At 43.3% G+C, this 16555-nt stretch overlaps 54 non-coding genes across 54 annotated transcripts; all 54 read left to right on the top strand.

Annotated features, from left to right (window-relative positions):
• Nucleotides 1-83: 83 nt before the first annotated feature.
• On the top strand, nt 84-202 carry LOC145572974 (5S ribosomal RNA). The gene has a single exon (XR_014097093.1). It is a non-coding gene; the product is annotated as a 5S ribosomal RNA (ribosomal RNA).
• Nucleotides 203-391: 189 nt separating this feature from the next.
• On the top strand, nt 392-510 carry LOC145572826 (5S ribosomal RNA). Its single transcript, XR_014096952.1, has one exon. It is a non-coding gene; the product is annotated as a 5S ribosomal RNA (ribosomal RNA).
• Nucleotides 511-691: 181 nt separating this feature from the next.
• LOC145573463 (5S ribosomal RNA) lies at nt 692-810 on the top strand. Its single transcript, XR_014097483.1, has one exon. It is a non-coding gene; the product is annotated as a 5S ribosomal RNA (ribosomal RNA).
• Nucleotides 811-998: 188 nt separating this feature from the next.
• LOC145574008 (5S ribosomal RNA) lies at nt 999-1117 on the top strand. Its single transcript, XR_014097980.1, has one exon. It is a non-coding gene; the product is annotated as a 5S ribosomal RNA (ribosomal RNA).
• Nucleotides 1118-1304: 187 nt separating this feature from the next.
• On the top strand, nt 1305-1423 carry LOC145573452 (5S ribosomal RNA). Its single transcript, XR_014097476.1, has one exon. It is a non-coding gene; the product is annotated as a 5S ribosomal RNA (ribosomal RNA).
• A 188-nt stretch (nt 1424-1611) lies between these two features.
• On the top strand, nt 1612-1730 carry LOC145573441 (5S ribosomal RNA). Its single transcript, XR_014097468.1, has one exon. It is a non-coding gene; the product is annotated as a 5S ribosomal RNA (ribosomal RNA).
• A 188-nt stretch (nt 1731-1918) lies between these two features.
• On the top strand, nt 1919-2037 carry LOC145573428 (5S ribosomal RNA). Its single transcript, XR_014097464.1, has one exon. It is a non-coding gene; the product is annotated as a 5S ribosomal RNA (ribosomal RNA).
• A 188-nt stretch (nt 2038-2225) lies between these two features.
• Nucleotides 2226-2344, top strand: LOC145573416 (5S ribosomal RNA). Its single transcript, XR_014097455.1, has one exon. It is a non-coding gene; the product is annotated as a 5S ribosomal RNA (ribosomal RNA).
• A 188-nt stretch (nt 2345-2532) lies between these two features.
• LOC145573965 (5S ribosomal RNA) lies at nt 2533-2651 on the top strand. The gene has a single exon (XR_014097937.1). It is a non-coding gene; the product is annotated as a 5S ribosomal RNA (ribosomal RNA).
• A 188-nt stretch (nt 2652-2839) lies between these two features.
• LOC145572939 (5S ribosomal RNA) lies at nt 2840-2958 on the top strand. Its single transcript, XR_014097060.1, has one exon. It is a non-coding gene; the product is annotated as a 5S ribosomal RNA (ribosomal RNA).
• Nucleotides 2959-3146: 188 nt separating this feature from the next.
• LOC145573405 (5S ribosomal RNA) lies at nt 3147-3265 on the top strand. The gene has a single exon (XR_014097445.1). It is a non-coding gene; the product is annotated as a 5S ribosomal RNA (ribosomal RNA).
• A 181-nt stretch (nt 3266-3446) lies between these two features.
• On the top strand, nt 3447-3565 carry LOC145573393 (5S ribosomal RNA). Its single transcript, XR_014097435.1, has one exon. It is a non-coding gene; the product is annotated as a 5S ribosomal RNA (ribosomal RNA).
• A 188-nt stretch (nt 3566-3753) lies between these two features.
• LOC145574006 (5S ribosomal RNA) lies at nt 3754-3872 on the top strand. The gene has a single exon (XR_014097978.1). It is a non-coding gene; the product is annotated as a 5S ribosomal RNA (ribosomal RNA).
• Nucleotides 3873-4059: 187 nt separating this feature from the next.
• Nucleotides 4060-4178, top strand: LOC145573381 (5S ribosomal RNA). Its single transcript, XR_014097424.1, has one exon. It is a non-coding gene; the product is annotated as a 5S ribosomal RNA (ribosomal RNA).
• Nucleotides 4179-4366: 188 nt separating this feature from the next.
• LOC145573369 (5S ribosomal RNA) lies at nt 4367-4485 on the top strand. Its single transcript, XR_014097414.1, has one exon. It is a non-coding gene; the product is annotated as a 5S ribosomal RNA (ribosomal RNA).
• A 188-nt stretch (nt 4486-4673) lies between these two features.
• On the top strand, nt 4674-4792 carry LOC145573357 (5S ribosomal RNA). Its single transcript, XR_014097403.1, has one exon. It is a non-coding gene; the product is annotated as a 5S ribosomal RNA (ribosomal RNA).
• A 188-nt stretch (nt 4793-4980) lies between these two features.
• Nucleotides 4981-5099, top strand: LOC145573345 (5S ribosomal RNA). Its single transcript, XR_014097392.1, has one exon. It is a non-coding gene; the product is annotated as a 5S ribosomal RNA (ribosomal RNA).
• Nucleotides 5100-5287: 188 nt separating this feature from the next.
• LOC145573964 (5S ribosomal RNA) lies at nt 5288-5406 on the top strand. Its single transcript, XR_014097936.1, has one exon. It is a non-coding gene; the product is annotated as a 5S ribosomal RNA (ribosomal RNA).
• A 188-nt stretch (nt 5407-5594) lies between these two features.
• On the top strand, nt 5595-5713 carry LOC145572938 (5S ribosomal RNA). Its single transcript, XR_014097059.1, has one exon. It is a non-coding gene; the product is annotated as a 5S ribosomal RNA (ribosomal RNA).
• Nucleotides 5714-5902: 189 nt separating this feature from the next.
• Nucleotides 5903-6021, top strand: LOC145572883 (5S ribosomal RNA). The gene has a single exon (XR_014097008.1). It is a non-coding gene; the product is annotated as a 5S ribosomal RNA (ribosomal RNA).
• A 189-nt stretch (nt 6022-6210) lies between these two features.
• On the top strand, nt 6211-6329 carry LOC145573333 (5S ribosomal RNA). The gene has a single exon (XR_014097381.1). It is a non-coding gene; the product is annotated as a 5S ribosomal RNA (ribosomal RNA).
• A 189-nt stretch (nt 6330-6518) lies between these two features.
• Nucleotides 6519-6637, top strand: LOC145573322 (5S ribosomal RNA). Its single transcript, XR_014097370.1, has one exon. It is a non-coding gene; the product is annotated as a 5S ribosomal RNA (ribosomal RNA).
• A 189-nt stretch (nt 6638-6826) lies between these two features.
• LOC145573072 (5S ribosomal RNA) lies at nt 6827-6948 on the top strand. The gene has a single exon (XR_014097185.1). It is a non-coding gene; the product is annotated as a 5S ribosomal RNA (ribosomal RNA).
• A 188-nt stretch (nt 6949-7136) lies between these two features.
• Nucleotides 7137-7255, top strand: LOC145572908 (5S ribosomal RNA). The gene has a single exon (XR_014097031.1). It is a non-coding gene; the product is annotated as a 5S ribosomal RNA (ribosomal RNA).
• A 189-nt stretch (nt 7256-7444) lies between these two features.
• LOC145573094 (5S ribosomal RNA) lies at nt 7445-7563 on the top strand. The gene has a single exon (XR_014097207.1). It is a non-coding gene; the product is annotated as a 5S ribosomal RNA (ribosomal RNA).
• Nucleotides 7564-7752: 189 nt separating this feature from the next.
• On the top strand, nt 7753-7867 carry LOC145573134 (5S ribosomal RNA). Its single transcript, XR_014097246.1, has one exon. It is a non-coding gene; the product is annotated as a 5S ribosomal RNA (ribosomal RNA).
• Nucleotides 7868-8056: 189 nt separating this feature from the next.
• On the top strand, nt 8057-8175 carry LOC145574000 (5S ribosomal RNA). The gene has a single exon (XR_014097972.1). It is a non-coding gene; the product is annotated as a 5S ribosomal RNA (ribosomal RNA).
• A 181-nt stretch (nt 8176-8356) lies between these two features.
• LOC145572882 (5S ribosomal RNA) lies at nt 8357-8475 on the top strand. Its single transcript, XR_014097007.1, has one exon. It is a non-coding gene; the product is annotated as a 5S ribosomal RNA (ribosomal RNA).
• A 189-nt stretch (nt 8476-8664) lies between these two features.
• On the top strand, nt 8665-8783 carry LOC145573309 (5S ribosomal RNA). Its single transcript, XR_014097358.1, has one exon. It is a non-coding gene; the product is annotated as a 5S ribosomal RNA (ribosomal RNA).
• A 187-nt stretch (nt 8784-8970) lies between these two features.
• LOC145573298 (5S ribosomal RNA) lies at nt 8971-9089 on the top strand. Its single transcript, XR_014097347.1, has one exon. It is a non-coding gene; the product is annotated as a 5S ribosomal RNA (ribosomal RNA).
• A 188-nt stretch (nt 9090-9277) lies between these two features.
• Nucleotides 9278-9396, top strand: LOC145573287 (5S ribosomal RNA). Its single transcript, XR_014097336.1, has one exon. It is a non-coding gene; the product is annotated as a 5S ribosomal RNA (ribosomal RNA).
• A 188-nt stretch (nt 9397-9584) lies between these two features.
• LOC145573279 (5S ribosomal RNA) lies at nt 9585-9703 on the top strand. The gene has a single exon (XR_014097329.1). It is a non-coding gene; the product is annotated as a 5S ribosomal RNA (ribosomal RNA).
• A 188-nt stretch (nt 9704-9891) lies between these two features.
• Nucleotides 9892-10010, top strand: LOC145573274 (5S ribosomal RNA). The gene has a single exon (XR_014097328.1). It is a non-coding gene; the product is annotated as a 5S ribosomal RNA (ribosomal RNA).
• Nucleotides 10011-10198: 188 nt separating this feature from the next.
• On the top strand, nt 10199-10317 carry LOC145573963 (5S ribosomal RNA). The gene has a single exon (XR_014097935.1). It is a non-coding gene; the product is annotated as a 5S ribosomal RNA (ribosomal RNA).
• A 188-nt stretch (nt 10318-10505) lies between these two features.
• Nucleotides 10506-10624, top strand: LOC145572937 (5S ribosomal RNA). Its single transcript, XR_014097058.1, has one exon. It is a non-coding gene; the product is annotated as a 5S ribosomal RNA (ribosomal RNA).
• A 189-nt stretch (nt 10625-10813) lies between these two features.
• Nucleotides 10814-10932, top strand: LOC145572881 (5S ribosomal RNA). The gene has a single exon (XR_014097006.1). It is a non-coding gene; the product is annotated as a 5S ribosomal RNA (ribosomal RNA).
• A 189-nt stretch (nt 10933-11121) lies between these two features.
• Nucleotides 11122-11240, top strand: LOC145573263 (5S ribosomal RNA). Its single transcript, XR_014097327.1, has one exon. It is a non-coding gene; the product is annotated as a 5S ribosomal RNA (ribosomal RNA).
• Nucleotides 11241-11429: 189 nt separating this feature from the next.
• LOC145573252 (5S ribosomal RNA) lies at nt 11430-11548 on the top strand. Its single transcript, XR_014097326.1, has one exon. It is a non-coding gene; the product is annotated as a 5S ribosomal RNA (ribosomal RNA).
• Nucleotides 11549-11737: 189 nt separating this feature from the next.
• LOC145573071 (5S ribosomal RNA) lies at nt 11738-11859 on the top strand. The gene has a single exon (XR_014097184.1). It is a non-coding gene; the product is annotated as a 5S ribosomal RNA (ribosomal RNA).
• A 188-nt stretch (nt 11860-12047) lies between these two features.
• Nucleotides 12048-12166, top strand: LOC145573240 (5S ribosomal RNA). The gene has a single exon (XR_014097325.1). It is a non-coding gene; the product is annotated as a 5S ribosomal RNA (ribosomal RNA).
• A 189-nt stretch (nt 12167-12355) lies between these two features.
• Nucleotides 12356-12474, top strand: LOC145573092 (5S ribosomal RNA). The gene has a single exon (XR_014097205.1). It is a non-coding gene; the product is annotated as a 5S ribosomal RNA (ribosomal RNA).
• A 189-nt stretch (nt 12475-12663) lies between these two features.
• On the top strand, nt 12664-12778 carry LOC145573132 (5S ribosomal RNA). Its single transcript, XR_014097244.1, has one exon. It is a non-coding gene; the product is annotated as a 5S ribosomal RNA (ribosomal RNA).
• Nucleotides 12779-12967: 189 nt separating this feature from the next.
• LOC145573999 (5S ribosomal RNA) lies at nt 12968-13086 on the top strand. Its single transcript, XR_014097971.1, has one exon. It is a non-coding gene; the product is annotated as a 5S ribosomal RNA (ribosomal RNA).
• Nucleotides 13087-13267: 181 nt separating this feature from the next.
• LOC145573210 (5S ribosomal RNA) lies at nt 13268-13386 on the top strand. The gene has a single exon (XR_014097317.1). It is a non-coding gene; the product is annotated as a 5S ribosomal RNA (ribosomal RNA).
• A 189-nt stretch (nt 13387-13575) lies between these two features.
• Nucleotides 13576-13694, top strand: LOC145572922 (5S ribosomal RNA). The gene has a single exon (XR_014097044.1). It is a non-coding gene; the product is annotated as a 5S ribosomal RNA (ribosomal RNA).
• Nucleotides 13695-13883: 189 nt separating this feature from the next.
• LOC145572825 (5S ribosomal RNA) lies at nt 13884-14002 on the top strand. The gene has a single exon (XR_014096951.1). It is a non-coding gene; the product is annotated as a 5S ribosomal RNA (ribosomal RNA).
• Nucleotides 14003-14191: 189 nt separating this feature from the next.
• On the top strand, nt 14192-14310 carry LOC145572973 (5S ribosomal RNA). Its single transcript, XR_014097092.1, has one exon. It is a non-coding gene; the product is annotated as a 5S ribosomal RNA (ribosomal RNA).
• A 189-nt stretch (nt 14311-14499) lies between these two features.
• LOC145572824 (5S ribosomal RNA) lies at nt 14500-14618 on the top strand. Its single transcript, XR_014096950.1, has one exon. It is a non-coding gene; the product is annotated as a 5S ribosomal RNA (ribosomal RNA).
• A 181-nt stretch (nt 14619-14799) lies between these two features.
• On the top strand, nt 14800-14918 carry LOC145573229 (5S ribosomal RNA). The gene has a single exon (XR_014097324.1). It is a non-coding gene; the product is annotated as a 5S ribosomal RNA (ribosomal RNA).
• Nucleotides 14919-15106: 188 nt separating this feature from the next.
• LOC145574005 (5S ribosomal RNA) lies at nt 15107-15225 on the top strand. The gene has a single exon (XR_014097977.1). It is a non-coding gene; the product is annotated as a 5S ribosomal RNA (ribosomal RNA).
• Nucleotides 15226-15412: 187 nt separating this feature from the next.
• On the top strand, nt 15413-15531 carry LOC145573217 (5S ribosomal RNA). Its single transcript, XR_014097323.1, has one exon. It is a non-coding gene; the product is annotated as a 5S ribosomal RNA (ribosomal RNA).
• Nucleotides 15532-15719: 188 nt separating this feature from the next.
• LOC145573204 (5S ribosomal RNA) lies at nt 15720-15838 on the top strand. The gene has a single exon (XR_014097311.1). It is a non-coding gene; the product is annotated as a 5S ribosomal RNA (ribosomal RNA).
• A 188-nt stretch (nt 15839-16026) lies between these two features.
• Nucleotides 16027-16145, top strand: LOC145573191 (5S ribosomal RNA). Its single transcript, XR_014097300.1, has one exon. It is a non-coding gene; the product is annotated as a 5S ribosomal RNA (ribosomal RNA).
• A 188-nt stretch (nt 16146-16333) lies between these two features.
• On the top strand, nt 16334-16452 carry LOC145573952 (5S ribosomal RNA). Its single transcript, XR_014097924.1, has one exon. It is a non-coding gene; the product is annotated as a 5S ribosomal RNA (ribosomal RNA).
• Nucleotides 16453-16555: the final 103 nt, after the last annotated feature.

Raw genomic sequence — 16555 nt, 5'->3', positions numbered from 1 at the left:
GCGATCGGGCGCAAAGTTACGGCATTTTAAAAGAAATCAGGGGCTGGAAAGGGTATAAATAAAAATTAACGCTCTAAGTAAATGGGTGCGATCACACCAGCACTAATGCACCGGATCCCATCAGAACTCCGCAGTTAAGCGTGCTTGGGCGAGAGTAGTACTAGGATGGGTGACCTCCTCGGAAGTCCTCGTGTTGCACCCCTTTTTCGGCGAATTCGGAATTTATTTTTGTTTTTGGTTATTTTGATTTGAGACGCGTAGATCCCGAAAAACTAACCAATTTGAAAGAAAAAAAATGTTAAGTTCGGGCGATCGGGCGCAAAGTTACGGCATTTTAAAAGAAATCAGGGGCTGGAAAGGGTATAAATAAAAATTAACGCTCTAAGTAAATGGGTGCGATCATACCAGCACTAATGCACCGGATCCCATCAGAACTCCGCAGTTAAGCGCGCTTGGGCGAGAGTAGTACTAGGATGGGTGACCTCCTGGGAAGTCCTCGTGTTGCACCCCTTTTTCGGCGAATTCGGAATTTATTTTTGTTTTTGGTTATTTTGATTTGAGACGCGTAGATCCCGAAAAACTAACCAATTTGAAAGAAAAAAATGTTTAGTTCGGGCGCAAAGTTACGGCATTTTAAAAGAAATCAGGGGCTGGAAAAGGGTATAAATAAAAATTAACGCTCTAAGTAACTGGGTGCGATCATACCAGCACTAATGCACCGGATCCCATCAGAACTCCGCAGTTAAGCGTGCTTGGGCGAGAGTAGTACTAGGATGGGTGACCTCCTGGGAAGTCCTCGTGTTGCACCCCTTTTTCTTCGAATTCGGAATTTATTTTTGTTTTTGGTTATTTTGATTTGAGACGCGTAGATCCCGAAAAACTAACCAATTTGAAAGAAAAAAATGTTTAGTTCGGGCGATCGGGCGCAAAGTTACGGCATTTTAAAAGAAATCAGGGGCTGGAAAGGGTATAAATAAAAATTAACGCTCTAAGTAAATGGGTGCGATCGTACCAGCACTAATGCACCGGATCCCATCAGAACTCCGCAGTTAAGCGTGCTTGGGCGAGAGTAGTACTAGGATGGGTGACCTCCTGGGAAGTCCTCGTGTTGCACCCCTTTTTCGGCGAATTCGGAATTTATTTTTGTTTTTGGTTATTTTGATTTGAGACGCGTAGATCCCGAAAAACTAACCAATTTCAAAGACAAAATGTTTGGTTCGGGCGATCGGGCGCAAAGTTACGGCATTTTAAAAGAAATCAGGGGCTGGAGAGGGTATAAATAAAAATTAACGCTCTAAGTAAATGGGTGCGATCATACCAGCACTAATGCACCGGATCCCATCAGAACTCCGCAGTTAAGCGTGCTTGGGCGAGAGTAGTACTAGGATGGGTGACCTCCTGGGAAGTCCTCGTGTTGCACCCCTTTTTCGGCGAATTCGGAATTTATTTTTGTTTTTGGTTATTTTGATTTGAGACGCGTAGATCCCGAAAAACTAACCAATTTGAAAGAAAAAAATGTTTAGTTCGGGCGATCGGGCGCAAAGTTACGGCATTTTAAAAGAAATCAGGGGCTGGAAAGGGTATAAATAAAAATTAACGCTCTAAGTAAATGGGTGCGATCATACCAGCACTAATGCACCGGATCCCATCAGAACTCCGCAGTTAAGCGTGCTTGGGCGAGAGTAGTACTAGGATGGGTGACCTCCTGGGAAGTCCTCGTGTTGCACCCCTTTTTCGGCGAATTCGGAATTTATTTTTGTTTTTGGTTATTTTGATTTGAGACGCGTAGATCCCGAAAAACTAACCAATTTGAAAGAAAAAAATGTTTAGTTCGGGCGATCGGGCGCAAAGTTACGGCATTTTAAAAGAAATCAGGGGCTGGAAAGGGTATAAATAAAAATTAACGCTCTAAGTAAATGGGTGCGATCATACCAGCACTAATGCACCGGATCCCATCAGAACTCCGCAGTTAAGCGTGCTTGGGCGAGAGTAGTACTAGGATGGGTGACCTCCTGGGAAGTCCTCGTGTTGCACCCCTTTTTCGGCGAATTCGGAATTGATTTTTGTTTTTGGTTATTTTGATTTGAGACGCGTAGATCCCGAAAAGCTAACCAATTTGAAAGAAAAAAATGTTTAGTTCGGGCGATCGGGCGCAAAGTTACGGCATTTTAAAAGAAATCAGGGGCTGGAAAGGGTATAAATAAAAATTAACGCTCTAAGTAAATGGGTGCGATCATACCAGCACTAATGCACCGGATCCCATCAGAACTCCGCAGTTAAGCGTGCTTGGGCGAGAGTAGTACTAGGATGGGTGACCTCCTGGGAAGTCCTCGTGTTGCACCCCCTTTTCGGCGAATTCGGAATTTATTTTTGTTTTTGGTTATTTTGATTTGATACGCGTAGATCCCGAAAAACTAACCAATTTGAAAGAAAAAAATGTTTAGTTCGGGCGATCGGGCGCAAAGTTACGGCATTTTAAAAGAAATCAGGGGCTGGAAAGGGTATGAATAAAAATTAACGCTCTAAGTAAATGGGTGCGCTCATACCAGCACTAATGCACCGGATCCCATCAGAACTCCGCAGTTAAGCGTGCTTGGGCGAGAGTAGTACTAGGATGGGTGACCTCCTGGGAAGTCCTCGTGTTGCACCCCCTTTTCGGCGAATTCGGAATTTATTTTTGTTTTTGGTTATTTTGATTTGAGACGCGTAGATCCCGAAAAACTAACCAATTTGAAAGAAAAAAATGTTTAGTTCGGGCGATCGGGCGCAAAGTTACGGCATTTTAAAAGAAATCAGGGGCTGGAAAGGGTATAAATAAAAATTAACGCTCTAAGTAAATGGGTGCGATCATACCAGCACTAATGCACCGGATCCCATCAAAACTCCGCAGTTAAGCGTGCTTGGGCGAGAGTAGTACTAGGATGGGTGACCTCCTGGGAAGTCCTCGTGTTGCACCCCTTTTTCGGCGAAATCGGAATTTATTTTTGTTTTTGGTTATTTTGATTTGAGACGCGTAGATCCCGAAAAACTAACCAATTTGAAAGAAAAAAATGTTTAGTTCGGGCGATCGGGCGCAAAGTTACGGCATTTTAAAAGAAATCAGGGGCTGGAAAGGGTATAAATAAAAATTAACGCTCTAAGTAAATGGGTGCGATCATACCAGCACTAATGCACCGGATCCCATCAGAACTCCGCAGTTAAGCGTGCTTGGGCGAGAGTAGTACTAGGATGGGTGACCTCCTGGGAAGTCCTCGTGTTGCACCCCTTTTTCGGCGAATTCGGAATTTATTTTTGTTTTTGGTTATTTTGATTTGAGACGCGTAGATCCCGAAAAACTAACCAATTTGAAAGAAAAAAATGTTTAGTTCGGGCGCAAAGTTACGGCATTTTAAAAGAAATCAGGGGCTGGAAAAGGGTATAAATAAAAATTAACGCTCTAAGTAACTGGGTGCGATCATACCAGCACTAATGCACCGGATCCCATCAGAACTCCGCAGTTAAGCGTGCTTGGGCGAGAGTAGTACTAGGATGGGTGACCTCCTGGGAAGTCCTCGTGTTGCACCCCTTTTTCTTCGAATTCGGAATTTATTTTTGTTTTTGGTTATTTTGATTTGAGACGCGTAGATCCCGAAAAACTAACCAATTTGAAAGAAAAAAATGTTTAGTTCGGGCGATCGGGCGCAAAGTTACGGCATTTTAAAAGAAATCAGGGGCTGGAAAGGGTATAAATAAAAATTAACGCTCTAAGTAAATGGGTGCGATCGTACCAGCACTAATGCACCGGATCCCATCAGAACTCCGCAGTTAAGCGTGCTTGGGCGAGAGTAGTACTAGGATGGGTGACCTCCTGGGAAGTCCTCGTGTTGCACCCCTTTTTCGGCGAATTCGGAATTTATTTTTGTTTTTGGTTATTTTGATTTGAGACGCGTAGATCCCGAAAAACTAACCAATTTCAAAGACAAAATGTTTGGTTCGGGCGATCGGGCGCAAAGTTACGGCATTTTAAAAGAAATCAGGGGCTGGAGAGGGTATAAATAAAAATTAACGCTCTAAGTAAATGGGTGCGATCATACCAGCACTAATGCACCGGATCCCATCAGAACTCCGCAGTTAAGCGTGCTTGGGCGAGAGTAGTACTAGGATGGGTGACCTCCTGGGAAGTCCTCGTGTTGCACCCCTTTTTCGGCGAATTCGGAATTTATTTTTGTTTTTGGTTATTTTGATTTGAGACGCGTAGATCCCGAAAAACTAACCAATTTGAAAGAAAAAAATGTTTAGTTCGGGCGATCGGGCGCAAAGTTACGGCATTTTAAAAGAAATCAGGGGCTGGAAAGGGTATAAATAAAAATTAACGCTCTAAGTAAATGGGTGCGATCATACCAGCACTAATGCACCGGATCCCATCAGAACTCCGCAGTTAAGCGTGCTTGGGCGAGAGTAGTACTAGGATGGGTGACCTCCTGGGAAGTCCTCGTGTTGCACCCCTTTTTCGGCGAATTCGGAATTTATTTTTGTTTTTGGTTATTTTGATTTGAGACGCGTAGATCCCGAAAAACTAACCAATTTGAAAGAAAAAAATGTTTAGTTCGGGCGATCGGGCGCAAAGTTACGGCATTTTAAAAGAAATCAGGGGCTGGAAAGGGTATAAATAAAAATTAACGCTCTAAGTAAATGGGTGCGATCATACCAGCACTAATGCACCGGATCCCATCAGAACTCCGCAGTTAAGCGTGCTTGGGCGAGAGTAGTACTAGGATGGGTGACCTCCTGGGAAGTCCTCGTGTTGCACCCCTTTTTCGGCGAATTCGGAATTGATTTTTGTTTTTGGTTATTTTGATTTGAGACGCGTAGATCCCGAAAAGCTAACCAATTTGAAAGAAAAAAATGTTTAGTTCGGGCGATCGGGCGCAAAGTTACGGCATTTTAAAAGAAATCAGGGGCTGGAAAGGGTATAAATAAAAATTAACGCTCTAAGTAAATGGGTGCGATCATACCAGCACTAATGCACCGGATCCCATCAGAACTCCGCAGTTAAGCGTGCTTGGGCGAGAGTAGTACTAGGATGGGTGACCTCCTGGGAAGTCCTCGTGTTGCACCCCCTTTTCGGCGAATTCGGAATTTATTTTTGTTTTTGGTTATTTTGATTTGATACGCGTAGATCCCGAAAAACTAACCAATTTGAAAGAAAAAAATGTTTAGTTCGGGCGATCGGGCGCAAAGTTACGGCATTTTAAAAGAAATCAGGGGCTGGAAAGGGTATGAATAAAAATTAACGCTCTAAGTAAATGGGTGCGCTCATACCAGCACTAATGCACCGGATCCCATCAGAACTCCGCAGTTAAGCGTGCTTGGGCGAGAGTAGTACTAGGATGGGTGACCTCCTGGGAAGTCCTCGTGTTGCACCCCCTTTTCGGCGAATTCGGAATTTATTTTTGTTTTTGGTTATTTTGATTTGAGACGCGTAGATCCCGAAAAACTAACCAATTTGAAAGAAAAAAATGTTTAGTTCGGGCGATCGGGCGCAAAGTTACGGCATTTTAAAAGAAATCAGGGGCTGGAAAGGGTATAAATTAAAATTAACGCTCTAAGTAAATGGGTGCGATCATACCAGCACTAATGCACCGGATCCCATCAAAACTCCGCAGTTAAGCGTGCTTGGGCGAGAGTAGTACTAGGATGGGTGACCTCCTGGGAAGTCCTCGTGTTGCACCCCTTTTTCGGCGAAATCGGAATTTATTTTTGTTTTTGGTTATTTTGATTTGAGACGCGTAGATCCCGAAAAACTAACCAATTTGAAAGAAAAAAAATGTTTAGTTCGGGCGATCGGGCGCAAAGTTACGGCATTTTAAAAGAAATCAGGGGCTGGAAAGGGTATAAATAAAAATTAACGCTCTAAGTAAATGGGTGCGATCATACCAGCACTAATGCACCGGATCCCATCAGAACTCCGCAATTAAGCGTGCTTGGGCGAGAGTAGTACTAGGATGGGTGACCTCCTGGGAAGTCCTCGTGTTGCACCCCTTTTTCGGCGAAATCGGAATTTATTTTTGTTTTTGGTTATTTTGATTTGAGACGCGTAGATCCCGAAAAACTAACCAATTTGAAAGAAAAAAAATGTTTAGTTCGGGCGATCGGGCGCAAAGTTACGGCATTTTAAAAGAAATCAGGGGCTGGAAAGGGTATAAATAAAAATTAACGCTCTAAGTAAATGGGTGCGATCATACCAGCACTAATGCACCGGATCCCATCAGAACTCCGCAGTTAAGCGTGCTTGGGCGAGAGTAGTACTAGGATGGGTGACCTCCTGGGAAGTCCTCGTGTTGCACCCCTTTTTCGGCGAAATCGGAATTTATTTTTGTTTTTGGTTATTTTGATTTGAGACGCGTAGATCCCGAAAAACTAACCAATTTGAAAGAAAAAAAATGTTTAGTTCGGGCGATCGGGCGCAAAGTTACGGCATTTTAAAAGAAATCAGGGGCTGGAAAGGGTATAAATAAAAATTAACGCTCTAAGTAAATGGGTGCGATCATACCAGCACTAATGCACCGGATCCCATCAGAACTCCGCAGTTAAGCGTGCTTGGGCGAGAGTAGTACTAGGATGGGTGACCTCCTGGGAAGTCCTCGTGTTGCACCCCTTTTTCGGCGAATTCGGAATTTATTTTTGTTTTTGGTTATTTTGATTTGAGACGCGTAGATCCCGAAAAACTAACCAATTTGAAAGAAAAAAAATGTTTAGTTTGGGCGATCTGGCGCAAAGTTACGGCATTTTAAAAGAAATCAGGGGCTGGAAAGGGTATAAATAAAAATTAACGCTCTAAGTAAATGGGTGCTATCATACCAGCACTAATGCACCGGATCCCATCAGAACTCCGCAGTTAAGCGTGCTTGGGCGAGAGTAGTAGTACTAGGATGGGTGACCTCCTGGGAAGTCCTCGTGTTGCACCCCTTTTTCGGCGAATTCGGAATTTATTTTTGTTTTTGGTTATTTTGATTTGAGACGCGTAGATCCCGAAAAACTAACCAATTTGAAAGAAAAAAATGTTTAGTTCGGGCGATCGGGCGCAAAGTTACGGCATTTTAAAAGAAATCAGGGGCTGGAAAGGGTATAAATAAAAATTAACGCTCTAAGTAAATGGGTGCGATCATACCAGCACTAATGCAGCGGATCCCATCAGAACTCCGCAGTTAAGCGTGCTTGGGCGAGAGTAGTACTAGGATGGGTGACCTCCTGGGAAGTCCTCGTGTTGCACCCCTTTTTCGGCGAATTCGGAATTTATTTTTGTTTTTGGTTATTTTGATTTGAGACGCGTAGATCCCGAAAAACTAACCAATTTGAAAGAAAAAAATTGTTTAGTTCGGGCGATCGGGCGCAAAGTTACGGCATTTTAAAAGAAATCAGGGGCTGGAAAGGGTATAAATAAAAATTAACGCTCTAAGTAAATGGGTGCGATCATACCAGCACTAATGCACCGGATCCCATCAGAACTCCGCAGTTAAGCGTGCTTGGCCGAGAGTAGTACTAGGATGGGTGACCTCCTGGGAGGTCCTCTTGTTGCACCCCTTTTTCGGCGAATTCGGAATTTATTTTTGTTTTTGGTTATTTTGATTTGAGACGCGTAGATCCCGAAAAACTAACCAATTTGAAAGAAAAAAAATGTTTAGTTCGGGCGATCGGGCGCAAAGTTACGGCATTTTAAAAGAAATCAGGGGCTGGAAAGGGTGTAAATAAAAATTAACGCTCTAAGTAAATGGGTGCGATCATACCAGCACTAATGCACCGGAATTAGAACTCCGCAGTTAAGCGTGCTTGGGCGAGAGTAGTACTAGGATGGGTGACCTCCTGGGAAGTCCTCGTGTTGCACCCCTTTTTCGGCGAATTCGGAATTTATTTTTGTTTTTGGTTATTTTGATTTGAGACGCGTAGATCCCGAAAAACTAACCAATTTGAAAGAAAAAAAATGTTTAGTTCGGGCGATCGGGCGCAAAGTTACGGCATTTTAAAAGAAATCAGGGGCTGGAAAGGGTATAAATAAAAATTAACGCTCTAAGTAAATGGGTGCGATCATACCAGCACTAATGCACCGGATCCCATCAGAACTCCGCAGTTAAGCGTGTTTGGGCGAGAGTAGTACTAGGATGGGTGACCTCCTGGGAAGTCCTCGTGTTGCACCCCTTTTTCGGCGAATTCGGAATTTATTTTTGTTTTTGGTTATTTTGATTTGAGACGCGTAGATCCCGAAAAACTAACCAATTTGAAAGAAAAAAAATGTTTAGTTCGGGCGCAAAGTTACGGCATTTTAAAAGAAATCAGGGGCTGGAAAGGGTATAAATAAAAAGTAACGCTCTAAGTAAATGGGTGCGATCATACCAGCACTAATGCACCGGATCCCATCAGAACTCCGCAATTAAGCGTGCTTGGGCGAGAGTAGTACTAGGATGGGTGACCTCCTGGGAAGTCCTCGTGTTGCACCCCTTTTTCGGCGAAATCGGAATTTATTTTTGTTTTTGGTTATTTTGATTTGAGACGCGTAGATCCCGAAAAACTAACCAATTTGAAAGAAAAAAAATGTTTAGTTCGGGCGATCGGGCGCAAAGTTACGGCATTTTAAAAGAAATCAGGGGCTGGAAAGGGTATAAATAAAAATTAACGCTCTAAGTAAATGGGTGCGATCATACCAGCACTAATGCACCGGATCCCATCAGAACTCCGCAGTTAAGCGTGCTTGGGCGAGAGTAGTACTAGGATGGGTGACCTCCTGGGAAGTCCTCGTGTTGCACCCCTTTTTCGGCGAATTCGGAATTTATTTTTGTTTTTGGTTATTTTGATTTGAGACGCGTAGATCCCGAAAAACTAACCAATTTGAAAGACAAAATGTTTGGTTCGGGCGATCGGGCGCAAAGTTACGGCATTTTAAAAGAAATCAGGGGCTGGAGAGGGTATAAATAAAAATTAACGCTCTAAGTAAATGGGTGCGATCATACCAGCACTAATGCACCGGATCCCATCAGAACTCCGCAGTTAAGCGTGCTTGGGCGAGAGTAGTACTAGGATGGGTGACCTCCTGGGAAGTCCTCGTGTTGCACCCCTTTTTCGGCGAATTCGGAATTTATTTTTGTTTTTGGTTATTTTGATTTGAGACGCGTAGATCCCGAAAAACTAACCAATTTGAAAGAAAAAAATGTTTAGTTCGGGCGATCGGGCGCAAAGTTACGGCATTTTAAAAGAAATCAGGGGCTGGAAAGGGTATAAATAAAAATTAACGCTCTAAGTAAATGGGTGCGATCATACCAGCACTAATGCACCGGATCCCATCAGAACTCCGCAGTTAAGCGTGCTTGGGCGAGAGTAGTACTAGGATGGGTGACCTCCTGGGAAGTCCTCGTGTTGCACCCCTTTTTCGGCGAATTCGGAATTTATTTTTGTTTTTGGTTATTTTGATTTGAGACGCGTAGATCCCGAAAAACTAACCAATTTGAAAGAAAAAAATGTTTAGTTCGGGCGATCGGGCGCAAAGTTACGGCATTTTAAAAGAAATCAGGGGCTGGAAAGGGTATAAATAAAAATTAACGCTCTAAGTAAATGGGTGCGATCATACCAGCACTAATGCACCGGATCCCATCAGAACTCCGCAGTTAAGCGTGCTTGGGCGAGAGTAGTACTAGGATGGGTGACCTCCTGGGAAGTCCTCGTGTTGCACCCCTTTTTCGGCGAATTCGGAATTGATTTTTGTTTTTGGTTATTTTGATTTGAGACGCGTAGATCCCGAAAAGCTAACCAATTTGAAAGAAAAAAATGTTTAGTTCGGGCGATCGGGCGCAAAGTTACGGCATTTTAAAAGAAATCAGGGGCTGGAAAGGGTATAAATAAAAATTAACGCTCTAAGTAAATGGGTGCGATCATACCAGCACTAATGCACCGGATCCCATCAGAACTCCGCAGTTAAGCGTGCTTGGGCGAGAGTAGTACTAGGATGGGTGACCTCCTGGGAAGTCCTCGTGTTGCACCCCCTTTTCGGCGAATTCGGAATTTATTTTTGTTTTTGGTTATTTTGATTTGATACGCGTAGATCCCGAAAAACTAACCAATTTGAAAGAAAAAAATGTTTAGTTCGGGCGATCGGGCGCAAAGTTACGGCATTTTAAAAGAAATCAGGGGCTGGAAAGGGTATGAATAAAAATTAACGCTCTAAGTAAATGGGTGCGCTCATACCAGCACTAATGCACCGGATCCCATCAGAACTCCGCAGTTAAGCGTGCTTGGGCGAGAGTAGTACTAGGATGGGTGACCTCCTGGGAAGTCCTCGTGTTGCACCCCCTTTTCGGCGAATTCGGAATTTATTTTTGTTTTTGGTTATTTTGATTTGAGACGCGTAGATCCCGAAAAACTAACCAATTTGAAAGAAAAAAATGTTTAGTTCGGGCGATCGGGCGCAAAGTTACGGCATTTTAAAAGAAATCAGGGGCTGGAAAGGGTATAAATAAAAATTAACGCTCTAAGTAAATGGGTGCGATCATACCAGCACTAATGCACCGGATCCCATCAAAACTCCGCAGTTAAGCGTGCTTGGGCGAGAGTAGTACTAGGATGGGTGACCTCCTGGGAAGTCCTCGTGTTGCACCCCTTTTTCGGCGAAATCGGAATTTATTTTTGTTTTTGGTTATTTTGATTTGAGACGCGTAGATCCCGAAAAACTAACCAATTTGAAAGAAAAAAAATGTTTAGTTCGGGCGATCGGGCGCAAAGTTACGGCATTTTAAAAGAAATCAGGGGCTGGAAAGGGTATAAATAAAAATTAACGCTCTAAGTAAATGGGTGCGATCATACCAGCACTAATGCACCGGATCCCATCAGAACTCCGCAATTAAGCGTGCTTGGGCGAGAGTAGTACTAGGATGGGTGACCTCCTGGGAAGTCCTCGTGTTGCACCCCTTTTTCGGCGAAATCGGAATTTATTTTTGTTTTTGGTTATTTTGATTTGAGACGCGTAGATCCCGAAAAACTAACCAATTTGAAAGAAAAAAAATGTTTAGTTCGGGCGATCGGGCGCAAAGTTACGGCATTTTAAAAGAAATCAGGGGCTGGAAAGGGTATAAATAAAAATTAACGCTCTAAGTAAATGGGTGCGATCATACCAGCACTAATGCACCGGATCCCATCAGAACTCCGCAGTTAAGCGTGCTTGGGCGAGAGTAGTACTAGGATGGGTGACCTCCTGGGAAGTCCTCGTGTTGCACCCCTTTTTCGGCGAAATCGGAATTTATTTTTGTTTTTGGTTATTTTGATTTGAGACGCGTAGATCCCGAAAAACTAACCAATTTGAAAGAAAAAAAATGTTTAGTTCGGGCGATCGGGCGCAAAGTTACGGCATTTTAAAAGAAATCAGGGGCTGGAAAGGGTATAAATAAAAATTAACGCTCTAAGTAAATGGGTGCGATCATACCAGCACTAATGCACCGGATCCCATCAGAACTCCGCAGTTAAGCGTGCTTGGGCGAGAGTAGTACTAGGATGGGTGACCTCCTGGGAAGTCCTCGTGTTGCACCCCTTTTTCGGCGAATTCGGAATTTATTTTTGTTTTTGGTTATTTTGATTTGAGACGCGTAGATCCCGAAAAACTAACCAATTTGAAAGAAAAAAAATGTTTAGTTTGGGCGATCTGGCGCAAAGTTACGGCATTTTAAAAGAAATCAGGGGCTGGAAAGGGTATAAATAAAAATTAACGCTCTAAGTAAATGGGTGCTATCATACCAGCACTAATGCACCGGATCCCATCAGAACTCCGCAGTTAAGCGTGCTTGGGCGAGAGTAGTAGTACTAGGATGGGTGACCTCCTGGGAAGTCCTCGTGTTGCACCCCTTTTTCGGCGAATTCGGAATTTATTTTTGTTTTTGGTTATTTTGATTTGAGACGCGTAGATCCCGAAAAACTAACCAATTTGAAAGAAAAAAATGTTTAGTTCGGGCGATCGGGCGCAAAGTTACGGCATTTTAAAAGAAATCAGGGGCTGGAAAGGGTATAAATAAAAATTAACGCTCTAAGTAAATGGGTGCGATCATACCAGCACTAATGCACCGGATCCCATCAGAACTCCGCAGTTAAGCGTGCTTGGGCGAGAGTAGTACTAGGATGGGTGACCTCCTGGGAAGTCCTCGTGTTGCACCCCTTTTTCGGCGAATTCGGAATTTATTTTTGTTTTTGGTTATTTTGATTTGAGACGCGTAGATCCCGAAAAACTAACCAATTTGAAAGAAAAAAATTGTTTAGTTCGGGCGATCGGGCGCAAAGTTACGGCATTTTAAAAGAAATCAGGGGCTGGAAAGGGTATAAATAAAAATTAACGCTCTAAGTAAATGGGTGCGATCATACCAGCACTAATGCACCGGATCCCATCAGAACTCCGCAGTTAAGCGTGCTTGGCCGAGAGTAGTACTAGGATGGGTGACCTCCTGGGAGGTCCTCTTGTTGCACCCCTTTTTCGGCGAATTCGGAATTTATTTTTGTTTTTGGTTATTTTGATTTGAGACGCGTAGATCCCGAAAAACTAACCAATTTGAAAGAAAAAAAATGTTTAGTTCGGGCGATCGGGCGCAAAGTTACGGCATTTTAAAAGAAATCAGGGGCTGGAAAGGGTGTAAATAAAAATTAACGCTCTAAGTAAATGGGTGCGATCATACCAGCACTAATGCACCGGAATTAGAACTCCGCAGTTAAGCGTGCTTGGGCGAGAGTAGTACTAGGATGGGTGACCTCCTGGGAAGTCCTCGTGTTGCACCCCTTTTTCGGCGAATTCGGAATTTATTTTTGTTTTTGGTTATTTTGATTTGAGACGCGTAGATCCCGAAAAACTAACCAATTTGAAAGAAAAAAAATGTTTAGTTCGGGCGATCGGGCGCAAAGTTACGGCATTTTAAAAGAAATCAGGGGCTGGAAAGGGTATAAATAAAAATTAACGCTCTAAGTAAATGGGTGCGATCATACCAGCACTAATGCACCGGATCCCATCAGAACTCCGCAGTTAAGCGTGTTTGGGCGAGAGTAGTACTAGGATGGGTGACCTCCTGGGAAGTCCTCGTGTTGCACCCCTTTTTCGGCGAATTCGGAATTTATTTTTGTTTTTGGTTATTTTGATTTGAGACGCGTAGATCCCGAAAAACTAACCAATTTGAAAGAAAAAAAATGTTTAGTTCGGGCGCAAAGTTACGGCATTTTAAAAGAAATCAGGGGCTGGAAAGGGTATAAATAAAAAGTAACGCTCTAAGTAAATGGGTGCGATCATACCAGCACTAATGCACCGGATCCCATCAGAACTCCGCAGTTAAGCGTGCTTGGGCGAGAGTAGTACTAGGATGGGTGACCTCCTGGGAAGTCCTCGTGTCGCACCCCTTTTTCGGCGAATTCGGAATTTATTTTTGTTTTTGGTTATTTTGATTTGAGACGCGTAGATCCCGAAAAACTAACCAATTTGAAAGAAAAAAAATGTTTAGTTCGGGCGATCGGGCGCAAAGTTACGGCATTTTAAAAGAAATCAGGGGCTGGAAAGGGTATAAATAAAAATTAACGCTCTAAGTAAATGGGTGCGATCATACCAGCACTAATGCACCGGATCCCGTCAGAACTCCGCAGTTAAGCGCGCTTGGGCGAGAGTAGTACTAGGATGGGTGACCTCCTGGGAAGTCCTCGTGTTGCACCCCTTTTTCGGCGAATTCGGAATTTATTTTTGTTTTTGGTTATTTTGATTTGAGACGCGTAGATCCCGAAAAACTAACCAATTTGAAAGAAAAAAAATGTTTAGTTCTGGCGATCGGGCGCAAAGTTACGGCATTTTAAAAGAAATCAGGGGCTGGAAAGGGTATAAATAAAAATTAACGCTCTAAGTAAATGGGTGCGATCATACCAGCACTAATGCACCGGATCCCATCAGAACTCCGCAGTTAAGCGCGCTTGGGCGAGAGTAGTACTAGGATGGGTGACCTCCTGGGAAGTCCTCGTGTTGCACCCCTTTTTCGGCGAATTCGGAATTTATTTTTGTTTTTGGTTATTTTGATTTGAGACGCGTAGATCCCGAAAAACTAACCAATTTGAAAGAAAAAAAATGTTTAGTTCGGGCGATCGGGCGCAAAGTTACGGCATTTTAAAAGAAATCAGGGGCTGGAAAGGGTATAAATAAAAATTAACGCTCTAAGTAAATGGGTGCGATCACACCAGCACTAATGCACCGGATCCCATCAGAACTCCGCAGTTAAGCGTGCTTGGGCGAGAGTAGTACTAGGATGGGTGACCTCCTCGGAAGTCCTCGTGTTGCACCCCTTTTTCGGCGAATTCGGAATTTATTTTTGTTTTTGGTTATTTTGATTTGAGACGCGTAGATCCCGAAAAACTAACCAATTTGAAAGAAAAAAAATGTTAAGTTCGGGCGATCGGGCGCAAAGTTACGGCATTTTAAAAGAAATCAGGGGCTGGAAAGGGTATAAATAAAAATTAACGCTCTAAGTAAATGGGTGCGATCATACCAGCACTAATGCACCGGATCCCATCAGAACTCCGCAGTTAAGCGCGCTTGGGCGAGAGTAGTACTAGGATGGGTGACCTCCTGGGAAGTCCTCGTGTTGCACCCCTTTTTCGGCGAATTCGGAATTTATTTTTGTTTTTGGTTATTTTGATTTGAGACGCGTAGATCCCGAAAAACTAACCAATTTGAAAGAAAAAAATGTTTAGTTCGGGCGCAAAGTTACGGCATTTTAAAAGAAATCAGGGGCTGGAAAAGGGTATAAAAAAAAATTAACGCTCTAAGTAACTGGGTGCGATCATACCAGCACTAATGCACCGGATCCCATCAGAACTCCGCAGTTAAGCGTGCTTGGGCGAGAGTAGTACTAGGATGGGTGACCTCCTGGGAAGTCCTCGTGTTGCACCCCTTTTTCTTCGAATTCGGAATTTATTTTTGTTTTTGGTTATTTTGATTTGAGATGCGTAGATCCCGAAAAACTAACCAATTTGAAAGAAAAAAATGTTTAGTTCGGGCGATCGGGCGCAAAGTTACGGCATTTTAAAAGAAATCAGGGGCTGGAAAGGGTATAAATAAAAATTAACGCTCTAAGTAAATGGGTGCGATCGTACCAGCACTAATGCACCGGATCCCATCAGAACTCCGCAGTTAAGCGTGCTTGGGCGAGAGTAGTACTAGGATGGGTGACCTCCTGGGAAGTCCTCGTGTTGCACCCCTTTTTCGGCGAATTCGGAATTTATTTTTGTTTTTGGTTATTTTGATTTGAGACGCGTAGATCCCGAAAAACTAACCAATTTGAAAGACAAAATGTTTGGTTCGGGCGATCGGGCGCAAAGTTACGGCATTTTAAAAGAAATCAGGGGCTGGAGAGGGTATAAATAAAAATTAACGCTCTAAGTAAATGGGTGCGATCATACCAGCACTAATGCACCGGATCCCATCAGAACTCCGCAGTTAAGCGTGCTTGGGCGAGAGTAGTACTAGGATGGGTGACCTCCTGGGAAGTCCTCGTGTTGCACCCCTTTTTCGGCGAATTCGGAATTTATTTTTGTTTTTGGTTATTTTGATTTGAGACGCGTAGATCCCGAAAAACTAACCAATTTGAAAGAAAAAAATGTTTAGTTCGGGCGATCGGGCGCAAAGTTACGGCATTTTAAAAGAAATCAGGGGCTGGAAAGGGTATAAATAAAAATTAACGCTCTAAGTAAATGGGTGCGATCATACCAGCACTAATGCACCGGATCCCATCAGAACTCCGCAGTTAAGCGTGCTTGGGCGAGAGTAGTACTAGGATGGGTGACCTCCTGGGAAGTCCTCGTGTTGCACCCCTTTTTCGGCGAATTCGGAATTTATTTTTGTTTTTGGTTATTTTGATTTGAGACGCGTAGATCCCGAAAAACTAACCAATTTGAAAGAAAAAAATGTTTAGTTCGGGCGATCGGGCGCAAAGTTACGGCATTTTAAAAGAAATCAGGGGCTGGAAAGGGTATAAATAAAAATTAACGCTCTAAGTAAATGGGTGCGATCATACCAGCACTAATGCACCGGATCCCATCAGAACTCCGCAGTTAAGCGTGCTTGGGCGAGAGTAGTACTAGGATGGGTGACCTCCTGGGAAGTCCTCGTGTTGCACCCCTTTTTCGGCGAATTCGGAATTTATTTTTGTTTTTGGTTATTTTTATTTGAGACGCGTAGATCCCGAAAAGCTAACCAATTTGAAAGAAAAAAATGTTTAGTTCGGGCGATCGGGCGCAAAGTTACGGCATTTTAAAAGAAATCAGGGGCTGGAAAGGGTATAAATAAAAATTAACGCTCTAAGTAAATGGGTGCGATCATACCAGCACTAATGCACCGGATCCCATCAGAACTCCGCAGTTAAGCGTGCTTGGGCGAGAGTAGTACTAGGATGGGTGACCTCCTGCGAAGTCCTCGTGTTGCACCCCCTTTTCGGCGAATTCGGAATTTATTTTTGTTTTTGGTTATTTTGATTTGAGACGCGTAGATCCCGAAAAACTAACCAATTTGAAAGAAAAAAATGTTTAGTTC

The sequence above is a fragment of the Chenopodium album genome, chromosome 12 (assembly GCF_948465745.1).
Source record: "Chenopodium album chromosome 12, dcCheAlbu1.1, whole genome shotgun sequence".
NCBI lineage: Eukaryota > Viridiplantae > Streptophyta > Magnoliopsida > Caryophyllales > Amaranthaceae > Chenopodium > Chenopodium album.
Note: the sequence above shows the minus strand (reverse complement) of the source record. Positions and strands in the feature narration are given on the sequence as shown.